At 38.0% G+C, this 13,098-nt stretch overlaps 3 long non-coding RNA genes across 5 annotated transcripts; all 3 read left to right on the top strand.

Annotated features, from left to right (window-relative positions):
- Positions 1-3,428: 3,428 nt before the first annotated feature.
- Positions 3,429-5,012, top strand: LOC130694481 (uncharacterized). Of its 3 annotated transcripts, XR_009002040.2 has the most exons (6): positions 3,429-3,701; positions 3,774-4,041; positions 4,111-4,267; positions 4,336-4,360; positions 4,444-4,598; positions 4,657-5,012. It is a non-coding gene; the product is annotated as an uncharacterized LOC130694481 (long non-coding RNA). The 3 variants fall into 3 exon arrangements; XR_009002042.2 differs by having other exon boundaries at positions 3,774-4,267; positions 4,444-4,526; XR_009420849.1 differs by having other exon boundaries at positions 3,774-4,267.
- Positions 5,013-8,386: 3,374 nt separating this feature from the next.
- LOC130694482 (uncharacterized) lies at positions 8,387-10,097 on the top strand. The gene is made up of 8 exons (XR_009002043.2): positions 8,387-8,654; positions 8,760-8,839; positions 8,901-9,020; positions 9,096-9,199; positions 9,255-9,356; positions 9,441-9,488; positions 9,706-9,833; positions 9,902-10,097. It is a non-coding gene; the product is annotated as an uncharacterized LOC130694482 (long non-coding RNA).
- Positions 10,098-10,807: 710 nt separating this feature from the next.
- LOC130694487 (uncharacterized) lies at positions 10,808-11,378 on the top strand. The gene is made up of 4 exons (XR_009002049.1): positions 10,808-10,883; positions 10,955-11,072; positions 11,140-11,210; positions 11,300-11,378. It is a non-coding gene; the product is annotated as an uncharacterized LOC130694487 (long non-coding RNA).
- Positions 11,379-13,098: the final 1,720 nt, after the last annotated feature.

The raw sequence follows: 13,098 nt of genomic DNA, 5'->3' as shown, positions 1-13,098 counted from the left end.
TTTGTGTGAGCGCTATGCTCCATCCGAGAAGGCAACTCGAGACATCAGAATCTGTTGCGGGTTGGACGCTTTGTGCACGTCCTCTCAATCCCGCCGGTGGGCGTGTTGTTCGCGACATCCCCCCCCCCCCCCCCGTTTGGATACAACAAAAGAGAAACGCTTCGTCTCTCCGTCTCTATACGTGAAAAGCTTTTGGATTTATCGTTTATTCTAAAGACGAGCACAATTGTCTGATGTTCCACGACGAGTGTCGCTATTGAGTACGTCAAACGTCGTTGCTCGATCGACGTACAGTACGCTCCATTTTCCAGTCGGGATCCAATATCTGGTGGTATATAAGAGACTTTAAGAAAAAAAAAAAGGGGGGGGGGAAGAAAATCAAATAGTTTAGAGGGAATGCAATTCATTAGAATCTGTTATATCAATCTGCTATTCTCGGAAAGGACATAATAATGATAATAAGATTGGGACCTCTCTTCGGGAATTCGAGAACCAATAGATTAGTTGGGAACAAGAACGAAAAATAGCCAATCAGAAGCGATTTCCCATACATAATCACACAGGGAGTTTTGGTAAGATTATAATCTCGGTTGTCTTTTTCATTATGCGCCTAAATACATTGTCATTAGAATGGGAGACGGGAAAAAGAATTGATTGCCTTTGGAGGCGAGTCACCTATCGATCGCAAGTCCGGTCGTCCCACCATTTCCCACATGTCCTCTTTGGCTATGCTGTCATATTTATAATGCACATGGAAAATAGAGTGCGCTAAAAAGTTATGGAAAAGATCAGATGTTCACTCTCAATGGGCCCAATCTTTGTACTATCACTCGGCCCGTGACGTCATACTTTGCCTCAGAACGTATATAAGAAGGCCCAGTGATTGACGTTTTCTTCTCGTTCGCCATTCGTTGATTGAATTCCTCGGAATCGTTTGGCGAAATTGCAGCAGCTTATGTTTTTTCTTTCATTGTCAATCGACTTGTAAAGCCATTTCCCTAGCGGTATGTTCTATAGTACTTTACTATTACGTATTATGGCCTACTTAAAAAAAAAGGAATTGAGTTTGATAATAGCCTAACTTTTTTTTTTTTATTATGTTTTATGTCTTTCCTGCTTTGCCCTTCTTAAAAAAAAATATGAAAAGAAATATACAAGTTTTGTGGCATATAGCGTTTACGTTTCGCTAATCGATCTGCGGTTGTATAGATACACAAGCGTAAAAATAACGAGGAGAACTCCAACGTATAGGAAGACATCCAAGTTGTATGTTGTGGAGGGCCCGACCGCTAAGCATTGCCGAGTCGATTGACGTCCTTAATTAAAGCAGACTGTACCACACGGGTGGGTGCCAGGTGCAAGTTGGCGTGTATAAGCCAACTCTTGCTTGGCGAATTTACGGTGCAAACAAAACAACTCCCATCCGAAAACAGAGACAGAGAGAGAAACATAAAAAGAAGAGGAGAACAAATCTTTTAATTGCATGGCAATTCGTTGTGCCTTTCTGGCTGATGGCATACATCAAGTAAGTGCTGTCGACTATACATGGTACACGACGAGTAACACACACACACACATCGCTTTTGTTACTATCGTTCGATTTGGCTTGTTACATCAGCAATCGATGGCAATAGCCAAACGCAATGGCCGCACAAGAAGCGGACAAAGCACGCAACAGTCCAACCAACGGGGGATATTTACGCTGGAATCACATGATCCGCTAGAGACAGCCGGCAAGAAGCTTCGTCGTCTTTTACGTCGTTTCTATGACGATATCATCTTACCGTGTCAATCCTTTGAGTGCAATCCCAGCTTTTTTTTTTTCTTTTCCTCCCCCTTTCCTGTTCTTTCGTTCTCGTCTTACTGCTGCTGACTGGCTTTTCTTCTATCGCCTTTTACAATCCGAGCCTGCTGTTGTGCTGTTTGCGCCAACACATCCTCTTGTACCGTATTTGGGCCTTCGTGACAGACAGCCAGTAAATTTGCGTCTCTTGCCTTTCTCCCTCTCACTCACGAGCTAGATCAATAGAGTGCAAAAAAGTTGTTGCCTCTCTTGTGTTTAAAGGGGGAAAAAAAAAGCTATTCTCATATATATTTCTTTTTTTTTTTTTTTCATTTTCACGTCGAGTACATTGTGCGGATGCCCTTAAAAGAAGGGGCTCTTTGACGGCCTGCCATGTCACCTCTTTCTATATCAGGCTCTATAGAGACCTCTCTGGTTTATGTAAAGAGCTTTGCTGTGGCGGAGGCGTGTCGAACGACACCGACATTTGCACCGTCCTATAAACAAAAAAAAAAGAAAAAGAAAAGGAGAACAGCAGCCGAAGCAAGTCGCTGTCGGATTATGTTGGACATGTGTTTATATATTTAGTTGAACAAACAGCTTTTGTATATGCCGTTTTAGAGTAGTTTCTAAATCATCCGTTTGCTGTTTCCTTTTTTTTTTCTTGAATGGGATGGTGCTGTCCTTAGATGCAACGTCGACTAAGTCGCTGACATGGCCAAACGACTAGACGTACGTGTTCTTCTTTAATCAGCAATGACGAAGAGGATGAAAAAATATAGTAATATATAAGAGAAACATACAGAGAAAATGAAGCCCGAAATAAGAGAAACGATGACCCCTTCGTCACAGATTTTGTCCTTTAATAAGGACACGTGTGTATACAAACACAATATTGCTTCGTTTGGCAATAATGCTGGGCACAATCCCAAAATCCTTGGTATATTATGAGTTACTGTAATCTTCGTCTTTGCTTGCTTGTTTTCCTGCTGCGTGACAGTCTTGTCGTCGGTGGAACCCGTAAGGCAAAACATCTATAGAAGTCATTAGGTTTTCTTTTACTTTCCTTTTGTTAATTACAGTTAGTCGTACAGTTTGTGGACAGTAATCATGAAAAACTCTTTCAACGGGAACAGCAACTACTTATTGATTTACTTATCTTACTTTAATTTTTTTTTTTTTAGTTAGACTTGTGAGTGGAAGTAGTTTTTATCGTCACGTGTTGCGAAATTTAATCGGTTGCTTCTTTGCAAATAAGAATAAATAAATAATTTCTTTGCAATGTACTGATGTAAGCTTAAATCTAAGTTCGCGCTTGATCTTCAGCTTTTAATTATTTATTTTTAAAAAGTACACGCCCAACATCAAAATAACCAAAAGTTCGGGATTCCCGTTCAATTCTGAATCGGAATAATGTATTGTCATCTAAATGGAAAATTTACGCAAAATTAAAAGGTGGGAAGGTTAAATAGCCTTCTTATATTATTCCGAGAGACATACATCTCTCAGAATGCATGTCTTACACCATTCACAGAAGGCGGCAGAAGAATGTATATTTTACTCATAGATGGCGTTACTGTTGTAGATTCTTATTATTCATAAATGGCCTTAATAGGTGGGCAGTGTTACATCATTCGTGGATGGTGTGAATTGAATGCACTGGTTGAGTTTTAAGCCTGGTTTAAATTCACTATACTCGATTTTTTATATTTTACTTTGAAGAAATATTACCCTACTTTTAATTTTAATCATGGTTTTATTTATTTAGATTCATCATTTTTCAAAACATCGGAAGCCTGAAAATGCAAACATTTAGTCTATCTGGGACATGCTCGATAACTTGCTACTGGCGTGCTTCCATTTGACAATGCTTCTGAAATTATTGCTGTAAAATGCTTGGTCCTCTTAAAGAAAATGGGTAATCACAAGATAATTAGTCATAAATGAAGGTATTCCATTGAGTGACATAGTTACTATTATCTGTTTCCAGCAATGCATGGATCAAGCACAGCACATGGATGTAATAACACTAATAACTCTGTATCAAAAAAGAAAATGAGACCTTGCAGCATGCCTGCTTGGTATTCAAAAACCGTTTGGCAATTAAATAACCAACTAACGTTCTGGGGATTGGTATAATAGAATTCTTGTATATAATTGCAAGTTATTTTCTTACAGAATGATAAGAATAACAGAAAAATTGAAACAATGGCAGAATAATGTTAATGTGACATTTGTTTTCATTAATATTAGAGATGGTAAGTGATAAAAAACAATAGTGTTGATAGCTTATTTGCCTAGTTGCAAATGCTAATAAGCTTATTTAGGAAGGAGAGAAAAGGCATACACGTAGAAATATTGATGGATTACTCAGGAAGTAATAAGAAGTCCGCTCTATTATTGCTTCTTAGATAGCAATGTATTTAATACATTCAAATAGTGGCTGCAACTTCTGTGGGGAATAACACCATGGAGATTGCATAGGTAATTATTTGTGTAGAAGGAAAACATATAATTTTTTATTATAATTTATTTCCTTTGACCTTTCATAGATTTTTTCTGAGATTAGCGTCATCTGTAAGTTTTTTTGGTGACCATTGATACTGAACATCTATCACATTGAAGAATCCTTGAACGAATTTTTCGTTTTTCCATTTTAGTTAACGCAAGAGATTTGGGAACAAACGTTACCGTTATGCTTTATCGTTTAGAAAGCTTTTCATCCACCACTCTGGGAATGTCGGTAAGCGTAAATCAAATGATTCTGCCTTTACAGTAAAGTTTCTACAGTGACGTGAAGTTGTATCAATATTCAGTAATTCCTTTATAATTTCAAGTAGAAAGAGTATATTTATATATTTATTTATATTTAGAGTATATAGCCAAGCAAAGCAGTTACATTAGCAGTAATCCAAAATCATCTTAATGATGAAACAAAACGAGCATAGCCTGGTAAAGCGGCTTCTAAAATATACACTTCCCCCGGAAACTATGGATTTCGCCAGATGGCGTTAAACCTGTCAGGCAAAGCACTCTAGCGGAGTCCATATTTGGACTGTAAGTTCATAGTTCAGTAATACCGAGGAAGAGCTGCGCATGGAACAGCTCAGATGTCTGTAAACTTATTATGCAAGTATTTGAAAACCTTATTAATTGCTTCTTAATAACAAAATATTTAATACAGTCCAATAGTGTCTGTGACTGCTGTGGGGAATGATACCATGGAGATTGCATAGGTTCTTATGTGTGTAGAGTGAAAATTTATATATTTTGTTATTATAATTTATTTCGTTTGGTTCCTGTAGATACTTCTGAGATTGGCTTCATCAGTAAGCTTTTCTGTTCAGCAAATATTGATTGTTTTGGCATTTGCTGTTATAGTAAACAATTTTAATGGCAGCAGAAACGTTGGTAAAGGAATTCTAGCTTGACAGTCAAATACAAACTGAATAAATAGGAACAGGTTGGGAGAGCAGAGGCAGAAAGAAAAAAAATGAGGAAATAAAAAAAAATTGACCCCATAATACCCACCTTGTGGTAAATTAATGCATTCAGATGTTTAGAAAGCTGCAAAAAGTGTGACTCTTGTTGAGGAGAACTTCCTCAACTTCTCCCCATATTACTGTGTTTAATAAACTATTTCAATGATGTTTAGGTGGTGAGCCTGTAAAAAGAAATTTGCTACTACAGTTACTAAGCCTTCCTTACATTTGACAGACACTAAGGTACCCACATAGATTGCTTGAACATTGTTTGTTTCTAAAATTTGATTTGATTCCAAGAAAAGGCTAAAGGAAGTCATTGTGCCGCTGCTACTTAGGGGACCACCTTGCGGCAAAATTACTTCATATACCGATTCGGTAAGTAAACCATTATAGAAACTTAATCACCATTATCTGTTAACGTTAATCTTTCTTGATAAAATTCTTATGGTTGGTTTTATCAACGTTAGATGGCCATAAATTGTCTGCATGTAGTTGAAAGTCTAAATGAATGAATCTCGATAACAGATGGCGTTGTGTGGTTGCTAATCCAACCGCGAACAGTATTATTTCTTAGCACTAGATGACGTTGATTTTTATTTCTAAGCACTAACTAGATGGCGTTGTAAGCCTGGTTGAATACAAGTCTGACTAAAGTCCAATAGATGGCGTTGCTAGCTAAATGAAATCCAATAGATGGCGGTCGCAAGCATAACCTGAATCCAATAGATGGCGCTGCAAGCCTGATCTGAAGTCTGATGCGTGTGGTTAGCAGACAACTTAGCATATTTTTCAACGAGTTTTCAACGAAACAATAGGCAAATACCTTCGTGGTGATTTTGTTCATAATTTTATTATTCATTAGCAAGAGATTTTAGGTTTACCAGAGAGATACGAACATTTAAAACAGATGCAAGATATTTTTCAAGTTACTACCATTGGTTATGTTCTGGAATGGTGTGTGGAAGCCAATAAGGAATTATTGGCCTTCAATCAATGTTACAGGTACATGTTTACTTTCACAAGCAGAAGTTTTCTACATTTATTTGTTTTGAATTTTCTTGATATAGGTCAGGAAAAGAAAAAAAATGAATTGGAGAATGTTTTGTGCAAAAGTTAAGTATTCTAAAAGTTATAGCAGCTGTGATATTGATAATTTCACTTCCACACATCCTGGTAATGATTCTATGGTTAAGCTTCCTCTCTTGTAAACTCATTTCCTCTTGATTCATGTATTAAAAGACAGTGACACTAAATGTGTAAGTAGCTAACATGGGAAAAATCACATGTGCACAAGTATACGACCTGCCATCTGGCCAGTGGAGTTTCAGGTGCAATTAGTTACTTGTTTAATGCTTTGGTGATGCTATACACTAACTGCATACACCAAGTATTTTAATGCCTTAAGGTGACTTGTGAAATTGTATAGTAATAGAGCTGTCATAGTAACTTGAATAACTTAGTATTTGTTTTTCATTTGTTTGTTTTTTCTCGTCCGCTGCTCTCTCTTTTTTGTCCCTGTGTATGTGATTTAAATGTACGATACGTACGAAATTCAAACTAGTTTTCATACTTTTGGTATAACATCAACTAATTCCAAATTTCAGTTCTAGCAACAAAGATCTTCCAATCAACTTTATTTATTTTGGTCCATCTCCCATACGTTTAGTTTAATTATAAAAACATTGCTTCTGGGTGTTTTAAATGCTGGATTTTGATTTGCTTTTTTTTCATTTTTGATTTTGCAGTTAGCAATAAATAGGACAAATTTCATCTGAAGCTGCTTGCATTTTGCATAAATGATAAGTTGATAATTCAATCATTCACTGATCTGAGATCTCCTTTTGACATGGCAGCCATGCCTCATTGTGTGGCCTGTTATTTATTATAGCTAAGCTTTAGAGTTTAGACATGAGGTTGTAAACTCTTTAATTTGCAAAAATTCAAAAGTAGTTAACTAGATTTTTGTTTTCTTCAAATGCTCTCAGAACTGCATTGAAACAAAAAGACTACTTCGTAGACTATTTTTGTTTAGCATGGCATTGCATCTAATGACGAGTTTACATATTCTAGCCGTATAAAAACCAGAGTCTCCAAAAATAGATAGAAGAGAATAATATAGAAGAAGGTTCAATTATGTAGTAATTAAGCATAATTATCAGTTTAAAACGGATCTATTTTTGAAGAATCTGAAAGTATTGCATTGTATGGAAGACTACGTGAACTGAATATTTGACACAATGCTAGCGCGCCAGTATGCTACAGCACTAGCGCGATGCAGCAGAAATATTCGGTGTATTTCCAAAACGGTTGACGTAATGAAAAAATTGACATTTTTGTCGAAATCAGCAGTCAATTTTGAGTATACCCTAAAATGTTCAAACGATTCCGATGAATGCCGGTTTTTGTAGAAAAAATTTTAAACCCGACTTGTTTTATTTTTGCACGAATATTCGATGTAATTCAAAAACGGCTAACTTGACAAGAAGATGAATGACTTTTTCTGAATCAGCGTTAATTAATTTTGATTATACCGAGTGTTTTTCATCGAATTCCAAGAGATGTCATTTTTTCGCCGATTTTGACAAAAGTAGTAAAGCTATATAGCCTTTGCACTTTTTCATTTTTGGCTAAATTTTAAATTTCGCTTAAAACACATGATTTCGATTCAGAATTGAATGCTTATCATGGAAATCAAATTTATTATTCAATTGGTCTTATGGTTTTTTAATTAAACGTAGAAAACGAAAAAATAAGAAAAGTCGGGCTTATTTAGTCGGGCTTAAAAAAAATTTCTGCAAAAACTGGCACTCATCGGCATTGGTTGAATATTACAAGATATACTCAAAATTAAATGCTGATTCCGGGAAAATTGCTGTTTTTTTCATTAAGTTAATCGTTTTTTAAATACACCGAATATTTGATACATTGCTAGCGCGATGCAGCAGAAATATTTGGGTAAAACGGGTTGCCATATTGCCATAGTTTTCACGATTTCTTTTCATACGTCTGTAAAGCGAAGGGCGATGATTTCGCAATATGGCAGATGTGGATCGGTTAACTAATTATGACTATATCTACCTACACTACCAACAGCTGACGATCTGTCGTGCGTGCCGGTGTGATTTGTCCGTGGCAGAAGCAGTCTAGAAAGTCAACATAATATAGTGCCGTCTCATCCGTTATTTTAGATGACATCCTTTATGTCACATCAATGAAAATTCTAATCCATCTAATAGATTTACCCAACTGTGAGCAAGAGTCAGCTTCGGGAATGTAAGCCCTCAGCAGATACAACAACGAGCCATATTCAAGTTGTAGCACAAAGTTCGTACAGCCGTGATTATTCCCGAACACCTATGCAGTAGGAAATGCTTGACAGGCAAATGGTACGATAAAATCCCATAAACATGCATCGAATGAATAAATTGAAAGGCAAATGGTACAATAAAATTCCATCAATATCAATCTAATGAATAGATTTTTCCATCCAGGCTTTCCGGCAACTGCCATATAGCTTCTTATTGCATGATGGAACAAGGATTCTCCATCGTCATCAAGTATGTTACACATGGTAATGCATTTCTACAGAGTTAGCTAATTTTCTAACGTTAATCAAACATTTGCCATTTTAGGAGGAATGCTGCTGAAAGAAAGCAGGGACATGGCGAACAGGACTTCGGAAAATGTCTACCCCAAGGGTGATGATTACATTTGTCTTCTCACCATTAATCAGCTGTAGGATAAAACTTGATGTACTATCAAAATATTTCACTCTTTTTTATTAGTAAAATGCAACACAGCTTAATTGTTCTTTTTCTCTCGTTTAGGATTTCCCGGGTAAAACTGTGTTGCTAATGTAATGTTACGGATGCTTCCTAATCTGTCCAGCAGTCCATTTTCAAGGATGATCAAATCAGGAGGTTAAGAAGAAGTATATGTCTAACGTTGAATTTTTGAATGGGTTTACCCAACATTTTTTTCATTAGCACATAGAGCAGCCAACCAATGACACACAATTTAACTGTTTGATAACTTTTTGGAAGGACATTATATGACAGAGGATCAGCCATTCAAAGAGGCATTTTATGGTAGATATTTCAACTACTCATTTTTGTTTGTAGTGAACACATACATTCTTCAATAACAAAACAAAAAAATGTTTTGCTTTCTAGATTAGGCTGAATCACATTTCTGTTATTCTGTGGCTGATAGATGGACCGGTACTGATTAACTTTTTTTGCGTAATTAATTGTTTTCCTTATTTTTGTTAAAACTCCAGTCTGCGTTATAATTGGATAGTGTAAAGCTGCTTAGATTCATTTAGCTGTTCATTTTACTGTGAGCTATTAATATTTTGCATTCGATATAATCGTAATTCCCAGTGAATAATTGAAGTGCTGGAAAACAAAATTAATTTTCTTTACAATTTGATTTCAGGGTATCTTTAGATTTTTATAGTTTTGAGTTTATTCAAGAGTCTGCAAGCTCTTTGCTGACTTCCTCATTCAGATATCGCCTGTCGACGATTTCACAGCCTCACGCAATTAAAGAACGTATGACAAAAAGTAAGTGATCAAAGCTAATGAACACAATGCAATGTATTCTAACTATACCATTCAAAACAAAATTCCAGGCAAAAATGATGTATTCGGAGCAGAAAAATGAAGGTGTAATCCATTTAATTGAAATAGGCACACGACAACGCTCAATCGACGTCCTTGTCTCAGTGGAGAATTTTTTCCGTGAAACATATGGCCGAAATAATATTGCAGGTGTTCAAGAAAGAAAATTGTATTGTCAGACAGCATTAATGTTTAATAGCTTGAAATCCAGAGATGTGTGAAGTTATGAAATTTCTAGATGTGAAGTGCAATCAAGCTTCTTGTTGAATTGTGAACCCAAATTATGTATTTCCTAGAAATATCTAGGTTTTTGGATAAATAAATAAAAGACTGAAAAAACCGGGCTCAAAAACATGTTAAATCGCTATATTATAAAAATGCTGTTCATGATTTTGGTCGCTGCATTTGTTTAAATAAAATTGAAATGATACAAATATGGGGGGGGGGGTGGCCCCCCATATTTGCCATTCACGCTCGATTCACGCTCAAGAAGTTTGTTACAAGAGTTCACATCAGTGCCGTTCCCGTCTCGAAAAAACAAGATTTTCAATTTTTACGAATATTACGGTTAGTAATTGGAAAACAAGATGACGCTGCTGTGCCACTGCTTACTTGGTGACTGGGAGTAGTGAAACCTGTGTTCGAAAGTTTTTGTGAAGTATGTCGTATTCCAAGGGAAAGTTCAAGAAAATCTAATGGTGGTTCTGTGTGTTTTCATCCTAGAGTGTGTTTTGCAAGTAAAGCCCACAAAATGCTTGGTTTTTATGTTACATGTCTTGTAATCACCTATGTCAGCTGTCAAACCAAAAAACTATTCGCAACCCATTATGTTGCATTCATCAAACTATTCTGGTGCTCATTGAGAGGTATAAGACTTATGTTTTGTTATCAGAATCTCACTGGCAGATTTGCTTTTAAGGTTTAGCTCATGAAACTTCATTTGTAAAGGATACTTCCCGTTGAGGAATGTCACCAAAGATGCAAATCCTATGGGTAGGAATACCATAATATTATTCTTCTAATCTTTAACCGCTCATGGTCTCCTGTCAATTGTAATCTAACAGGTGCACCAAATTCGTCTTATGCTGCAGTGCCAACTGTAACCACAGCCATTTCGGTAGTTGTATACTCTACTTAGCCTACCAACAGACAAAGACATGTACCTCAACACAATTTATATTGGTATTGGTAAACTTTTCTCATACCTAGTATAGTTTGTTTGTTTTATAAATTCAATATTCAACCATAGGACTGCCAACTCTTTGCCGTCTGCTGCCTATTTGCTGGCCCTACAGTATTTCTAGCCATTGGACAACAGAAGTAAGTCAAATTGCTTACATACATTTGGCTACATCAGCAATCTTATATTTCACACTAAGTAATTCTTTTTCTTTACATTTACGATACAGAACAAAGCCTTCTTCCTCTTCTCCACGCCCGTCTTCACCTCGCCCGTCGCCTCGCCAGTCGCCGCGTCTTCGCCTCGCCAGTCGCCGCGTCTTCGCCTCGCCAGTCGCCGCGTCTTCGCCTCGCCAGTCGCCGCGTCTTCGCCTCGCCAGTCGCCGCGTCTTCGCCTCGCCAGTCGCCGCGTCTTCGCCTCGCCAGTCGCCGCGTCTTCGCCTCGCCAGTCGCCGCGTCTTCGCCTCGCCAGTCGCCGCGTCTTCGCCTCTCCAGTCGCCGCGTCTTCGCCTCTCCAGTCGCCGCGTCTTCGCCTCGCCAGTCGCCGCGTCTTTGCCCCGCTCGTCGTCCCGTCTACGCCTCGCCGGTCATCCCTTCTTCGCCTCGCCCACCCTCCCGTCTTCGCTTCGTGGTCGCCGCGTCTTCGCCTCGTCGTTTTGGTATTGTGTGTGTTTTGCAATGTTTATTGTTAACTAACCCGTTGGCTGCCACCCACCTTTTATCCCCTTTTTTTTGTAGCTTGACAGGGACGGGCCGCGCTGTTCTGCTCCATGGCTATCTGCCATGGGGTGGACCAGCGCCACTGCCCAAGATTGGCCGAATGGCCCATAGGCAATGCACCATAGGGAATCCCTTGTTCGAGACGGCGATGTAGACCTGGGATGTGCATTTCCGTAAAGGTCTCATCGCCGTTTCAGCCCGGACTGTCCTCAGTCCCCCTTGGTCGCTATCCTTTAGATAGCGATGTAGCTATAGTAGATAGTAGTGGCGTGGCAGCCAACGTGTTAGTTAAGTGTATTTGTATATATTGTATGTTGTATTATGTGGAATATGTATAGTGGTGGATTTGTGGGTGGAAGGAGGGAAAATAAAATACTTTGTAACATTATTTATTTTTTGCATTTATTTATTTAGTTGTTTAATTGACTGGTATGGGGATCGAACCCAAGTATTCTATCATGCTAATCAGTAGCTTTGCTATTATGCCATCTATAATTTGTCATTACCATGATAGGCATTCCATAATAACCTAATGACGAACTTATTTTAATATACGCATCAAAATCTAAACTAATTTTTGTAAGGATAGTCATGGCGCAATGGTAGCGCGCTGAGCTGGAATGCTATAGGTTTGTGGTTCAAATCCCAGATGAACGATAAACCAATGGAAACAATACTTACCATCAAAGATGGCATAAGCAATAAAGGTGCATTAAGTAAGCCAAATAAAAGAAAGTTGATAAATATAATGTGTGAACCCAGCGTACACAGACAATGAAAGAAACAAATTTTGCAAAATATATTTTAGAAAAAAATTTTTATTGATAATTCTCTGCACATTATAATTATTTTTGCAACTTTAAAAAGGCACAATAGCCCTTTCAAAAGTTGCCGTCAACCCAGGCAGGGGGAGACACTGCCTTGTTGACCCACCGGGGAGATTACCCGGTGATTGGCTAAGAGAAGCCGGAAGAAGAGCCGAAGATTTGGAACATTTTTACTGGAGCGATTAACCTTTAGTTCGGATTTGTGGGTAGCCACGTCGCCCTCCGTGAACACATCATCAGACTAAGCGGACCCCCACGTCCCCTTTCCGGCCAGAGCCCTCCAAACCTCGGTATATGTTATTTTTATATATACCGTACAGTAGGGGCATGACCCCCTACGGGCTTATTACGAGTCAAGGGGAAACGGGGCTACGGAAAGGAAGGGAGCCCAGATATGCACTTAAATTTTTTAGAATATTAAATACCGTTTTTAAATGAGAATGTCAATAAAGTATGGAAATTCCATGTAGTGTATCCAATCA

The sequence above is a fragment of the Daphnia carinata genome, chromosome 4 (genome assembly GCF_022539665.2).
Source record: "Daphnia carinata strain CSIRO-1 chromosome 4, CSIRO_AGI_Dcar_HiC_V3, whole genome shotgun sequence".
Taxonomy (NCBI): Eukaryota; Metazoa; Arthropoda; class Branchiopoda; order Diplostraca; family Daphniidae; genus Daphnia; species Daphnia carinata.
The sequence above is the reverse complement of the archived record's forward strand: the minus strand, read 5'-3'. Positions and strand labels throughout refer to the sequence as shown.